We start from the raw sequence: 15,364 nt of genomic DNA, 5'->3' as shown, positions 1-15,364 counted from the left end.
TGTGCTCCTCTAGTTCTGCCCTCCCGAGCATCCCTGATTATAATCGCGCAACCATTGGTGGCCGTGCCTTCTATTGCTTCGACCCCAAGCTCTGGAACTCCCTGCCTAAATCTCTCCACCTCTCTACCTCTCTTTCCTCTTTCAAGACGCACCTTAAAATATACCTCTTTGACCAAGCTTTTGGTAAAATGTGCTAATTTCTACTTGTGGTTCGGTGTGAAATTTTTATCGCACCTTGGGACGTATCACTACGTTAAAGGCGCTATTTAAATACAAGTTGTTATTATATAACACTGGAGCACTGATTCTCCAATGTAAACATCACATAATCATCAACAAAAAGACAAGAGCTTTTAAGGGGATCTATTTAAAGACCTTTACATAATGATCGACCACTGAGCTATGCATCTAATTTACGTCATCATAATTCTGCTGAGTCAAGCAGTGAGAGTTGGGTTATTTTTAGAATGAGTTTTCATTGCAGGAGGCCAGGGACACATGAATTACTCTGAGTTCGGAGGCACAGTTGCGATCAACACAAGGTCTGGAAATTCAGATATCACAGGAGCAAATCAATCCTCCCTCTGCTTGTATTTTATTTCTCTAATTCTACCCGTCCCTGCTCCAAATCTACCTCTGAAGGCACTGATCCTTACCAGGGTGCTGTTCCACAGGTGCTGCTGGCCTCCAGTGCCTCATTGCCTGGGCATTCCACCTGTATGTGTTGTGACGGTAAAGGGGTAATTATTGTGAACTCACCCCTCTTGGGATGGAGACCCTGCCCTAGACGGAAGTGCAAGGCCAAAGAATCGCCACGGAAATTTTACAGCCCTATCTCTGATCCGGGTTCCAGGGTAGCACGGCTCCACTGTAGGATTGCGGCCTTGCAAAATAATCCCTTAAGTGTCAGGAGGCAATTTGGCGTGGCAGGAATGCCAACAGAGACCGATGCTGTTCTTGCCTGATGTTCATAAGCTTGTACTTGCACAACACTCCCACTGTAAAAGGTCGTCTTTCACTGCGAGAGGGATGGAGTACAAAAGCAGGGAGGTCCTGCTGCAACTGTACAGGGTATTGGTAAGGCCGCATCTGGAGTACTGCGTGCAGTTTTGGTCACCTTACTAAAGGAAGGATATACTGGCTTTGGAGGGGATACAGAGACGATTCAGTAGGTTGATTCCGGAGATGAGGGGGTTACCTTATGATGATAGATTGAGTAGACTGGGTCTTTACTCGTTGGAGTTCAGAAGGATAAGGGGTGATCTTATAGAAACATTTAAAATCATGAAAGGGATAGACAAGATAGAGGCAGAGAGGTTGTTTCCACTGGTCGGGGAGACCAGAACTAGGGGGCACAGCCTCAAAATACGGGGGAGCCAATTTAAAACCGAGTTGAGAAGGAATTTCTTCTCCCAGAGGGTTGTGAATCTGTGAAATTCTCTGCCCAAGGAAGCAGTTGAGGCTGGCTCATTGAATATATTCAAGTCACAGATAGATAGATTTTTAACCAATAGGGAATTAAGGGTTACGGGGAGAGGGCGGGTAAGTGGAGCTGAGTCCACAGCCAGATCAGCCATGATCTTATTGAATGGCGGAGCAGGCTCGAGGGGCTAGATGGCCTACTCCTGTTCCTAATTCTTATGTTCTTATGTTCTTATTATGATGCTCCTGTGTCTTGCCCTCTATGGATGGAAGGTGATACAACAACAGTCAAGGGGAAGAGTCCTACCTGATTCTGTTTCTCTCTCATTCGACCATAAAGATGTAACCTGGATCATGCGGTGCCTTGACTCCATCTCCTTTTAATGGATTTCGCTCCACACCTAATAGCAAGTATTTGGATATTTGTTGGAGAACACTGAAGGATCAGGGTTAATTGAGACATCCAGTTAATACCTTGGGTCTAGTTGTTAAACCACTTACCTTTTTGACTTAAAATCCCTCAGTATTTTCTGAGAAAATCAAATGTGAATTGAAGTTGGGTCCTCAGCCTCCCTCCGTTCTCCCATTAAATATTGACTCGTTATTCCACAAAAATTAACTCGATTGAATTTAGAATAGTGGATTAGAACTGTGTAGCACATCTTCTCCAAGTATCCATACACTTCCGGGTCATCCTCAGTATGTTGACACGTTCCCGGGGACCCCCTCAGTGTATCGACACTATCCTGGGGACCCCCCTCAGTGTATCGACACTCCCGGGGACCCCCTCATTCCTGGGGACCCCCCTCAGTGTATCGACACTCCCAGGGACCCCCTCAATGCAGTCACACTCCCGGGGACCTCCTCATCCCTGGGAACCCCCTCCGTGTATCGATACACTCCTGGGGACCCCCTCATACCCAGGGACCACCTCAGTGTATCGATACACTCTCGGGGATGTCCTCACTCCCGGGGACCCCCTCAGTGTACCGACACTATCCTGGGGACCCCCTCAGTGTATCAACACTCCCGGGGACCCCCTTATTCCTGGGGATCCCCTCAGTGTATCTACACTCCTGGGGACCCCCTCAATGTAATGACACTCCCGGGGACCACCTCATTCCTGGGAACCCCCCTCAGTGTATCGATACACTCCCGGGGACCCCCTCACACCCAGGGACCACCTCAGCGTATCAATACACTCTCGGGGATGTCCTCACTCCCGGGGATCCCCTCAGTGTATCGACACTATCCTGGGGACCCCCCTCTGTGTATCGATACACTCCCGGGGACCCCCTCACTCCTGGGGATCCCCTCAGTGTATCAACACTATCCTGGGGACCCCCTCAGTGTATTGATGCACTCCCAGGGACCCCCTTACACCCAGGGACTCCCTCAATGTATCGATACACTCCCGTGGACCCCCTCAGTATATCGACACTCCTGGCGACTCGCTCAGTGTAGCGATACTCCTGGGGAACCCCTCAGTATATCGACACTCCTGGCGACTCGCTCAGTGTAGCGACATTCCTGGGGAACCCCTCAGTATATCGACACTATCCCGGAGACCCCCTCACTGTATCGACACTCCTGGTGACTCACTCAGTGTAGTGACACTCCCGGAGAACTCCTCAGTGGATCGACACTATCCCGTGGATCCCCTCAGTGTATCGACACTCCTGGCGACTCGGTCAGTGTAGCGACACTCCCCTGGACCCCCCCCTCAGTGTATCGATATACTCCCGGGGATCCCCTCACTCTCGGAGACCCCCTCAGTGTATCGATACACTCCCAGGGACCCCCTCACTCCTGGGGACCCCCTCAGAGTATCAGAACACTCCTGGGGACCCCCTCATTCCCGGGGACTCCCTCAGAGTATCAACACACTCCCGGGGACCCCCTCAGAGTACCAGCACACTCCTGGGGACCCCCTCACTCCCGGGGAACCCTTCAGTGTATCAATACATTCCCGGGGACCGCCTTAGTGTATCGGCACACTCCTGTGGATCCCAATATGAAGGCCTATGATTTGGGGTACATCCTTTGCTTTTGAAGAATGCTGCCACCATTATTGTTCTTTTGATGTTTTCAGGGTGCGAGATCCCTCACAATGGTGCTTCAAAATATTCCAGTGGCTGCTATCTGTGCCTCTCAATGTTCCAGTGGCTGCTATCTGTGCCTCTCAATGTTCCAGTGGGTGCTATCGGTGTGTCTCAATGTTCATTAAGTGATATCGGTGTGTCTTATTGTTCCAGGATTAGGTTGGCTAGGTGGAAGGGAAATGGGTACAGGGTGGTAAATATGATTAAAATGTTTGCTTGTGTGGATAGTAAATGCAGAGAGGAACTGGTTGGGCCAAATGGCCAGTTTTCATGTTATAATGTTGATGGAAAAGCCAGAGAATAGCTGGGAATTACTGGTGCAATCCATGTGGCTGGGAGATCGTAATCCTCAGACTCTCGTACAATACTGACCCCCCAAATGCAGGAGAGTTGCTTGGCATCTCTGCACATGTGTGGGACCGCTGATAATGGATAAAACAGCGCCAAATGTCAGACATTCTCTCCCTCCGCTGTGAAGAAAGACACAATTGCCACTTAGTGCGATGGTCTCCTGTGTGCACCTCAGTCAATTAACTGAAGTAACATTTTGATCGGATGAGCAACATTAGGCACATGGACTTCTCCCCAATGAACTTCCCATCTGCCAAGTTGATAGTTTACCCCAGAAGCTGTGAGGCAAAGAATCAACCCTCGGGCAATATGAAATGCAAGAATGTGCGAGATGTGACTGCTTTGCCTAACAGATCAGCCCTCCAGGGCGTGGCAGCTGAAATAACACTAACTGCACACAGCCACCATCGTGGAACTTATGTGAGAGAAGGTTAGATGAAGGAATGGGAAACTGAAACTAATATTTTAAGGTCATTGTATGGAATGAAGCTTAATACAAGCACATTGTGGGAGATTTACAAATAAAAATGATCAAGCTTTGACTCAATTGAGAGAGGGACGAGAAAACTGGATGAAGCACTGGGTGAAAGAACTATCTCCACATCGTGGAGCATCAGTTTGAATGCATTTCATCCGGATTGATGGAATTAATTCTCCATCTTTTTCCATGAGAGGCCGTTGGGATAGTTGGTGTGGGAAATGGGCCAGTTAGACATGGATGGGATGTGATAGTGTGAACTTTACCATACAACTAACCATGTCTTTTGGAAGTTCTCGACTGAAGGAAAAAGTCATATTCCATACCCCGAATGGAATCTTTAACCTTGATCTCATGTCTAGCTCTTTTTCTTTTTGCAAAGAGGGAGATGTCTGAGCGAGTGTAATGTATGCACCGGTGAGTATGTTCACAGGTTAGTCGAGCTGTTGCATTGTGAGTGGCTTAGCCAGTCACGTGATGTTCACAAGACTCAATAAAATCCCAGTCAGTTGGGTCTACTTCATCCACTAGGCTCACAACGAACCGCATGCCTCCGCGTGGATGAACTGGTAATGTGTAGTGTGATTGTTAAACTTTGGCTAATAAACCAACTAATTCTTAATAACAATGTGTTGGTATGAATGCTTCAGCAAAGAACCCATGAAGCAAATACATTACAGCGAGAATCATATCAGAATCATAGAATCAGAAATTTACAGCACGGAAGGAGGCCATTTCGGCCCATCGTGTCCGCACCGGCCGACCAAGAGCTATCCAACCTAATCCCACTTTCCAGTTCTTGGTTCGTAGCCCTGTAGGTTACGGCACATTAAGTGCACATCCAAGTATTTTTTAAATGTGGTGAGGGTTTCTGCCTCTACCATCCTTTCAGGCAGTGAGTTCCAGACTCCCACCACCCTCTGGGTGAAGAAATTTCCCCTTTTCTAAATCTCCCCCCAATTACTTTAAATCTATGCCCTCTGGTTGTTGACCCCTCTGCCAAGGGAAATAGGTCCTTTCTGTTCATTCTATCCAGGCCCCTCATAATTTTATACACTTCAATAAGGTCTCCCCTCAGCCTCCTCTGTTCCAAAGAAAACAGACCCAGCATCTCCAATCTTTCTTCATTGCCAAAATTCTCCAATCCAGGCAACATTCTTGTAAATCTCTGTACCCTTTCCAGGGCAATCACATCTTTCCTGTAATGTGACTACTCCAGCTGTGGCCTAACCAGTGTTTTATGCAGTTCAAGCAAAACCTCCTTGCTCTTGTATTCCATGCCTCCACTGTCTATATGGCACCTTATCTACCTGGCCTGCTACCTTCAGGGATCTGTGAACCTGCACTCCAAGGTCCCTTTGTTCCTCCACACTTTTCAGTGTCGCACCATTTAATGTGTATTCCCTTACCTTATTAGATCTCCCCAAATGCATTACTTCACATTTATCTGGATTGAATTCCATTTGCCACTCTTCTGTCCACCTGACCAATTCATTGATATCATCCTGCAGTCCACAGCTTTCTTCTTAATTATCAACCACACAGCCTATTTTAGTGTCATCTGCAAACTTTTTAATCATACCCCCAATATTCAAATCTAAGTAATTGATATATCCTACAAAAAGCAAGAGACCCAGCACTGAGCCCTGCGGAACCCCACTGGATACAGCCTTCCAGTCACAAAAACACCCATCAACCATTACCCTTTGCTTCCTGCCTCTGAGCCAATTTTGGATCCAACTTGCCCTGGATTCCATGGGCTTTTACTTTCGTGACCAGTCTGCCATGTGGGCCCTTATCAAAAGCTTTGCTAAACTCCATATACATTACATCATACACACTGTCCTCATCGACCCTCCTGCTTACCTCCTCGAAAAATTCAATCACATTAGTCAGACACTGCCTTCCCTTAACAAATCCATGCTGACTGTCCTTGATTAATCTATGTCTTTCCAAATGAAGATGCATCCTGTCCTTTAGGATTTTTTCCAATAATTTTCCCACCACTGAGGTTGGGCTAACTGGCCTGTAATTACTCGGTCTATCTCTTTCTCCCTTTTTAAACAACGGTACAACATTAACAGTCCTCCAGTCCTCTGGCACCACTCCTGTAGCCAGGGAGGATTGGAAAATGATGGTCAAGAGCATCTGCTATTTCCTCTTTTGCTTCTCTTAACAGCCAGGAATACATTTCATCCAGGCCTGGGGATTTATCCACTTTCAAAGTTGCTAAGCCCCTTAATACTTCCTCTCTCACTATGTTTATCATGTCTAATATTTCACACTCCTGCTCCCTCATTGCAAAGTCTGCATTGCCCCTCTCTTTTGTGAAAACGATGCAAAGTATTCATTAAGAATTATACCCACGTCTTCTGCCTTCACATACAGATTACCTTTATGGTCTCTAATAGGTCTCACTCTTTCTCTAGTTATCCTCTTGCTCTTAATGTATTTATAAAACATCTTTGGGTTTTCCTTGATTTTACTTGCCAACATTCTTTCATGCTCTCTTTTTGTTTTCCTGATATCTTTTTTAATTGCTCCCCTGCACTTCTTATACTCCACTAGAGTCTCTGCAGTATTGAGTTCTCGGTATCTGTCAAAAGCTTCCCTTTGTTTTCTTTATCTTATGCTGTATGTCCCTTGACATCCAGGGGCTCTAGATTGTTAGACCCACCCTTTTTTTTTAAGGGAACATACACTGGGCTCAATTTTCCCCAATGCCGTTTTTTGGCGTATTTTCAGAGTTACGCCCGTTTTTCTTGGCCCCAACTACTCAAAAAAAAAAAGTAGCAAATTTCCCCGTTCTATTTTTTTAAACTGGCGCTGCGCAGTCTGTCCTTAGCCTCGGGAGTGGAGCCTAATGTCTATGCCGAAAAAATGATGTTGCCCCTTCTGCGCATGTGCGGAAAATAAAAGCCGTTATTGACATGATTCCTATGGTCGCCCATGCCTAGTACAGCTCCCAGTCTGCATTTGGCCATTTTTAAAGAGCCAGTTGTGTGTGAGAAATTTAATTCTCAGTGGAAAAATCGGAGTTGCAATACAAAATGCAATGCGGCCCAAGGACCAAGAATTTCTCACAGGATGAAGTGGAGGCACTAGTTACTGTGATTGAGGGCAGATGGCACAAGCTGGACACCAGCAGAGGTCACATAAAAGTTCCACCAAAAGAAATGAAAAAACGCTGGAACCAACTTGCAGAAGATTACTGTGCAATGGTGACCACCCCGAGATCTGGAGGCCAGTGCAAAACGAAGTGGCAGGACCTTGGTCAAGTAGTTAGTGTAAGTTATATTTTCATTTATTCAATGGAATTACAATTATAAATGTGACCAGCTGTATATGTCCCACCTAGCAGAAAGATACCCTCTCTAAAAAGTTATGTTTTCAGCTTTGCAGGGGAGAGTGGCACACAACAAACGAGAACAGGAGGAGGCCCAGCAAATCTGCAGCCACTGACACCCTTGGAAGAGAGGGTCGCTGCTTTGATGGGTCCTGCCTGGAGAAAAGCAACCACCACTGCACAAGCTGGGCTCACACTCGAGGGAGAGGGCAAGTCCTGTACATTCCACAGTCTGGATTTGCTAAATGTTAAGTACTGCGCTGGCTAGCCGTGCTTCGGTTCATGGGGATGTCTCCGTCAGCTACGCTTCAGTTGATGCAATGTGCTATCATTCATCGTGGTCCTTCAAATCAGCCTGGTGCCTGCGCTGTGTGAGCCTACTCATGCCACCCACCCTGCCCCTTCCTCTGCTGCTAACCATTTGTCTGTGTTCTGTTATATTTTGCAGAACTTGAGGCCAACCTGACGATGCAGAAGATGATTCAGATGTGGATGAGCCTGAAGAGGAGAACATCTTCCAATCTCACCTTCCAGACCAAGAGCATGGGGGTGAGAGGGTGGTGGAGGGGGAGGTGATGGATGAAGGCCCCACTGTTGTACTCACTCTGGAGGAGGTGCAGGTGCCACCCATTGAGGTGCCAGACCCTTCCCTGAGTGGTTTGAGTGTTGGTGGGACATTCCATGGCTTCCCACTGTCTGAGGCTAGGGATTCCAGTGGGGGTGCAACGAGGCACACCCAGGGCCCCACCGTCTGATGCTGCGGGACCAGTGGGATGCATTGAGCCACACCCAGGGTGAGGAGGGGAAGGAGAGCTCGACAGCGCTCTCCTGAGGTGCAGGATCTAACAGATGTGGTTCAGATGATGGCAATGAGTGCAGAGAGCATTGACCTTTCCTGATCATTCCTGGACACCATCAGTGGGGTGCTTGATGAGGTATTGGGACTGTCGGAAGAAGTAACAACACTCTCACGAGAAATGGGAACACTGTCCGGGAACATGAGGGAGGGAATGTCTCAGGCAGTGGATAAAATGTCGGTGCACATGAGGGAGGGAATGTCGCAGGTAATTCAAACACTGTTGGTGAACATGAGGGAGGGAATGTTGCAGGTAGTTGACACACTGTTACTCAACATGAGGGGGGACATGTCACAGGTAGCTGAGACACTGTCAGGGCACATGAGGGAGGGAATGTCGGAGTTAGCTGCTGCAATAATTGAACACGCCCAGACCCCGCGGCCATTGACAAAATCAACTGCCACTCCCACTCTAATCCCCAGACCAGCCTCTGAAGAGGCCCAAGCCATGCCCTCCACACTACCGCCTGCCCCCACCCATCAAAAAGTGCCCATTACCCAAGGTGTCTGAATGATTAAGTTTGGTACCAACCCGAGAAATGCTGCGCCACTGCCTGCGGGCAGGGGTGGAGTCACCAAGACCAAATGCAGCGGGCAGTCTTAGAATAAGATGGAGGAGAGATGGGTGCAGTCTTTCTTTGCTGCTGCTATTGTTATTATTGTTGTTACTGTTCTCAAATTAAAAGTTTTTTGTAAGTTATGTAAATTTACAAGTTCAGAAGTTTGTAAGTGATCTTAGAATTTGTAAGTGATCTTAACTGAAAACTTTAAAGTTTGATACAAGAATACTTTTATTAAAGTTATGTTAAGTACAAACAAATGCTTGTTAAACTTTTGAATAAAATATATTTTACATTATAACTGAATCATTTCCATTATTTGTTCCATTATTAACACAACTTTTTGAAGTAAACAAGAATCATTTCCATCATTTGTTCCATTAACACAACACAACATTACGGAACAGGTCCAAACAGTAAACATGGTCCATTTGGATTAATTACCCCTGAGCCTTCAGACAGCAAAGCATTCACGGACGAGCTGCTGGCGCAAGGCTCGAGCAATCGTTAAAGGGGCACGATGGCCCGCCCTCCTCCACCGTCATGCTCCGGGTTCAGGTAGTTGCATGGCTTCCTCGTCCTCGTCCACCTCCTCGTCATCTGCATCTTCCTCCTCATCATCAGCCACTCTCACCGCAGGTGGGTCCTCTCCTATCAGCTGCTGTTGCCTCATGATGGCTAAGTTATGCAGCATGAAGCACACAACAGCGAACTGACTGACAATCTCAGGGGAGTGTTGCAAGCAGCCTCCGGAATGGTCCAGGCATCAGAAACGGTGTTTCAAGATGCCAATGGTCCTCTCTATTATACTGTGCGCCGCAATGTGTGACATGTTGTATTCCCGGTCAGCTTCTGTCCGGATTAACCATAGGGGCGTCATGAGCCAGGTGGCGAGGCCGTACCCTTTGTCTCCCAGTAGCCTCTCTGCCCTTCTGGCTGCTGGTGAAACATGGCAGATATAATGCTCTCGCGTAGGATGAATGCATCATGGATGCTCCCAGGGTATCTTGCATCAACTGACATGATGCGATGTATATCATCACAGATGAGCTGCACATTGATGGAGTGGAAGCCTTTTCTGTTCCTGTACATCTCAGAATCCTCCAAAAGTGCTCGCAAGGCGATGTGGGTACAATCAATGCAGCCCTGTACCTTTGTGAAGCCAGCAATCTTGGAGAAGCCCATAGCCCTTTCACGCATTGCCTGAGTGATCATGGGGAACTTTATGTAGTCATTCTTCCGGGTATATAGAGCAGCAGTCACCTGCCGAATGCAGATATATGTTGCATGCTGAGAAATGGCGCAAACATCCCCAGTTGTAGCGTGGAGCGATCCAGATGATTAGAATAAAAGTGCAGCTGTAACCTTCACTTCAACTGACAAAGCAGTCTTCCTGATGCTTCTAGGTTGCAGGTCTGCTTTTACTAACTCACAGATCTCAGTTACAACTTCTTTGCGGAAACGCAGCCTTCAAACACAGTCTGCATCACTCAGGTGCAGGTATGAATGCCTGTCTCGATATACCCGACATGAGTAAGGCCTCCGGCCCATCACCCTACGGGCTCTGAGGTTCCCCATGCGATGACGTTGAATAAATTGTCGTCTCCGCAGCACCATCATGCTGAAGGCTTGCACAAGATATGGCATTGTCAGTATTGTCCCCATGATTAAATTTTACCTTTGCAAGAAGCTCAAAACTGCAGGCAGGACAAGGTTCTTTTTTCTCTCTCCCCAAGGTCGACGCCCTAGTATGGACCACACCCAGGTCTGAGCAGGCACAATGATCGGGAAACCCCCCCAGGCATCATTTCATTCATAGTGCAGGCTTCTCATGCCTTCCGTTTGCCTTCCACAGCCCCCCAACCCCCGGGCTTCTTTTGAAGCCGAGTGCCGATCCCCGAGCCCATGTCCAGGCAAGGGACCAATCCTGCCGGCTGACGTGCCGATCTCCGAGCCCATGTCCAGGCAAGGGACCAATCCTGCCGGCTGACGTGCCGATCCCCGAGCCCATGTCCAGGCAAGGGACCAATCCTGCCGGCTGACGTGCCGATCTCCGAGCCCATGTCCAGGCAAGGGACCAATCCTGCCGGCTGACCCGCCGACCCTCGAGCCTGGTTTGGAGACGTTCGGTGGTGGCGTGTCAGTTTTTAAAAAGTGAAAAGTTAAAGAATTCCATTAAACTTCCATTTCCTGTGTTTTAAATTTTAAAAATTTAAGCTTGATTATGGATGTGTGTGTTCTTGACTCCCTCCAAAACGTTGCATAAAAACAATGGCGTCTTTCTGCACCGATTTTTTAATGTGCGCTGGTTTCTCTTAAGTGCCCGGAAGGTTTTTCGGGAGTGGTCACGTACGCCGTCCTAGGATAAATTTAAATTGGTCAAACTTGCAAAATTGTGAAAAACTGGCGCAGGCATCAGGTTACGCCCCCTATGATGCAAAAAAAAAAACTAAACTGAAAAAAATCATAACTAACTGAGTTACACTGGCACACAAAGATTGAGGAAACTTGGATTTTTAAATTTAGGCCAAAAAAATGGCGCAAATCACTGGGGAACATTGAGCCCACGCTCTGTACCCTCAGGATCCCTTCCTTGAATGCCTCCCACTGCTCGGACACTGATTTACCATCAAGTAGCCATTTCCAGTCCACTCTGGCCAAATCCCATTTCAACTCAGCAAAGTTGGCTTTACCCCAATTGAGAACTTTTATTCCTGGTCCACCTTTGTCCTTTTTCATAACTACCATAAATATTACTGAATTATGATCACTAGCACCAAAATGCTCTCCCACTGATACCCCTTCTACCTGCCCCTCTTCATTCCCCCAAACCAAGTCCAGAACCACCCTTCCCTGTTTGGGCTTGTTACATACTGGCTAAAGAAGTTCTCCTGAATGCATTTTAGGCATTCCGCACCCTCTGTACCATTCACACTGCTTTTTCCCCAGTTAATTTTGGGGTGGTTGAAATCTCCCCACTTTTAAAGCTCTCTAGTTTTTGCACTTCGCAGCAATTAAGCATACCTACATCTATCTCTACCCCTCTTCACTATCTTTGAGAGTTTAATTTCAGACGGTATTATATATTTCAATAAAAGAGAAAGGGAGTCATTTAATGCTGGTTTCTGCTGATCGGCAGTCAGAAATTTACAAGCACCTGTCAATCTGTAAACTCTCCTCACCGGATGTAATTATCCTGTAATTGACATCAGGATATTTGGAACAATTCGTTTGTGATGATGATTGAGACAGGTGAGACTAAACATCTCTGTTAGCAGAAGAATAATGCATTATGCATAACATGCCATAATACCCTTTCTGATTTATGTGGTAACACACTTGCCTGAGTCAGAAGGTCATGGGTTCAAGCCCCACTCCAGAGGGTACATCAGCTCGGCTGACACTCCAGTCCAGTACCGAGGGCGTGCAGCACTGTCTGAGGTGCCTTCATTTGGAATGAGATGTTAAAACGTGGCCTTGCCTGCTCTCTTATCAAAGAAAACATGAAACTATTTGCAAAAAAGAGCAGGGGAGTCCTTCTGGTGTCCCGGCCAATATTTATCCCTCAATCAACATCACTGAAAGCAGTTTATCTGGTCAATATCACATTGCTGTTTGTAGGAGCTTGCTGAGTAAAAATTGGCTGCCGTGTTTCCTGCATTACAACAGTGACTACACTTCAAAAAATATTGTGCAGTGGTTTGGGATGTCCTAAAGTCATGAAAGGTACTATATAAATGCAGGTTCTTCTTGTTTTTGGTTATCACGAGTAATGACACAAGATATCTGCTAGTTGGTTTGAAGGGGAGTAAGTGAGAAAATAACAGAGGGGGCTAATTAACAGATTAGAATAGGGCTCACTGCATCACTCACTTGGATTTGAGCAAAATGCAGATCACTCCCTGAACCTTAATCCTATTACCAGCTTCTTAGTCTTGGAGCTTTAGACATTTTAAAGACTGGAGGGACAACGCTGGCCAAATCTCGCCCACAGCTCATGCCCAACAAGTCTGTCCACCCACTCTCTTTGCTCAACGTAAGTGCACCGCCCCCCTCCCCCCCACACCCCCTCAGCAACCAGGGAAAGACCCCGGCTCTGTAAACTGCCAGTAACTACCCAGTGCTACTGAAAGGCATCGACCATGTACGGTCCCTAAGGGTTGCCAACCCTCCAGGATTGCCCTGGAGTCTCCAGGAATTAAACATTAATCTTCTGGACACCGCTGCTGTTTATTCATTGAAAAATATTGAAAATGTGGGAAATAGGCTGCTTGACTGGGTGGGGTTGCTGGTTATGTGATGAAACCTCCCGGGAAGTGTCCAACCTGATGACGACCCTAATGGTCCTCAGTGTCTCTATCTGTGAGTGGTGTGTATAATAACCAGCAGTGTAGCATCACCCAAGAGCCTTAAACCTTTGGTGAACTCAACAAAAAAAAACTTAATTTTAAAAGGTCGAAGCAATAATGGGACAATTGAGTTAATCTCTGGCCTTGGCTGAGCTCCAACTCAACCCTCAACAGCCGTTGCTGGCAGACGGCGGAGTCCCCCTGAACAATGGTTCATTTCCAAGGATGCGACCAGCAAGGCTGCTGCCGTTGCCTCGGTAACGGCAACTTCTCCTGATTGCCAGTGACGCGGTTCGGGGAGTCTTCTGATTGGCGCATTTTCAGGGACGAAGCCTGTCCCACGTGTGGTGTGGTGGCGAGCAGTATCTGCAATACGGCCTCGAAGGTGGGGACACCAAGCCCATGAATTGACAGTGCATGGCGCAGAATCTTGGACTCAGCTTAGAATGGGCTTTACTTCTGATCAAGGTCGTTCGGTGCCGAGTTGCGATTATCCGTCTGTGTGTTACATTCGGATTTTTGTCATAATATTAGTGGGCATTCAAATCAATAGTCGAGTTTTAAAAGCCTGCTAAGATCTTGGGTACATGCTGTAACCTGAAAGTATAACGGATTTAATCTGTGGCTAATGCTGTTTGGCATGGTTACAGGAATGGTGCTTAGACCAGAACCTCAAAGGATTGTTATATAATAACAGCATGAGTCCCTGATGAGCTGCAGTACACAGTTACTGGATCTTGTTTTCAGTAAAGGGAGTTCAAGTGCTGAAGGAGGGGTTTCCCAACCCTCCATTTTGAAAGTGGGAGGGAGAAACCTACTGTAGAGGCTCAAGCTCTTTGTTGTTCTTTGTTCTTTTGCTAGTTTTCTTCTTCAATTTCCTCCTAGCCCCTCCCACTCAAAGGCGTCAATTCCTTGCTGGGGTACAGTTCCCCTGCGGTACCCCCCCCCCCCCCTTTATAATGTGCCAATCTTGAGGGTGAGGCCATCAACTGTAAGGAGCATTGCAACTGAGCCTAGTCATCTCTTCATCCGACCAACCTCACGTGCACTTCCAATAGGAATTGCTAGATACCCAATAGGGGCAGAAACCCTGGCTGGTTCCACCTGGCATCCACCCAACTCGAGGTACTAAGGCCAATTGCTGCATCCCCTAATGGAGACTCCAGCTAAGACTGGCTCATTCAGCAACAGGCGGGGGAGAAGAGGTGGAGAACTCTGGGCAGCTCTCTGGAGGGCAGGGATCTGGCGCTAGGCCAACTTCCCCACTTGTATTTTTTCCGCTGCCTGATTTTGGGTAATATAGTGAAGGAAAATTGTTTCTTAATTGCTCTTCCCTCTCTTGTGAAGCCCAAATGCATCCAAAACTGCAGCAAGTATGGCGATGGGAATGGAGAGGGACAAGGGAAAGAAACAATAAAGGCTATGAGTGAGATTGTCACCCGAGGGACTGAGTGCAGTGGCTTTGGTCGGCTCTTTGTAGTATGAATCAGCTGTTGTAAAAGATGGGAAGAAGCAAATTAATCTTACTAACCACACGTCTTCAAGTAATTTTGAAATCACAGGCTTGAAAGTGCAAATAAACTACTGTTATTTTAATTGCTTGGGTGAGGCTATCTGGTACAACTAATAATGTCGTGCCTTGAAGGTATAAGAGATGCATTGCATAATCAGTCTTATTCTTTTACTTAAGCAATTAATCTGAAAACAAGGAAAGCCTTGTAGCTCCTTATCACACCTCAAACCATTTTGCATAGAGTTAATTACTAGAAAAGCAGCAGCTATAATTAAACCCAGCCGCAGATACCAAGTTCCTGCAAACAGCAATGAGGTGAAATAAAAACCGAACATCTCAGCAGGTCAGGAAGCAGCTATGGAGAGAGAAACAGAGTTAACGTTTCAG

The 15,364-nt window shown here is 47.0% G+C and overlaps 1 protein-coding gene across 12 annotated transcripts in view; it reads left to right on the top strand.

Moving 5' to 3' along the window:
- nrcama (neuronal cell adhesion molecule a) overlaps positions 1-15,364 on the top strand; it is a 403,020-nt gene that overhangs the window by 4,730 nt on the left and 382,926 nt on the right. For 2 of the 12 annotated variants that reach the window (XM_070900645.1, XM_070900646.1), the window contains one exon: positions 1,696-1,829. The exons of 9 other annotated variants lie outside the window; for them this stretch is intronic. The gene's annotated coding sequence lies outside the window, so the exon portion shown is untranslated. Of the gene's footprint in view, positions 1-1,695; positions 1,872-15,364 lie in introns of all 12 variants that reach the window. One more of the 12 variants, XM_070900647.1, reaches the window with a different exon arrangement.

This window comes from Pristiophorus japonicus, chromosome 15, assembly GCF_044704955.1.
Source record: "Pristiophorus japonicus isolate sPriJap1 chromosome 15, sPriJap1.hap1, whole genome shotgun sequence".
NCBI lineage: Eukaryota > Metazoa > Chordata > Chondrichthyes > Pristiophoridae > Pristiophorus > Pristiophorus japonicus.
This window is presented reverse-complemented; position numbering and strand designations above follow the sequence as displayed.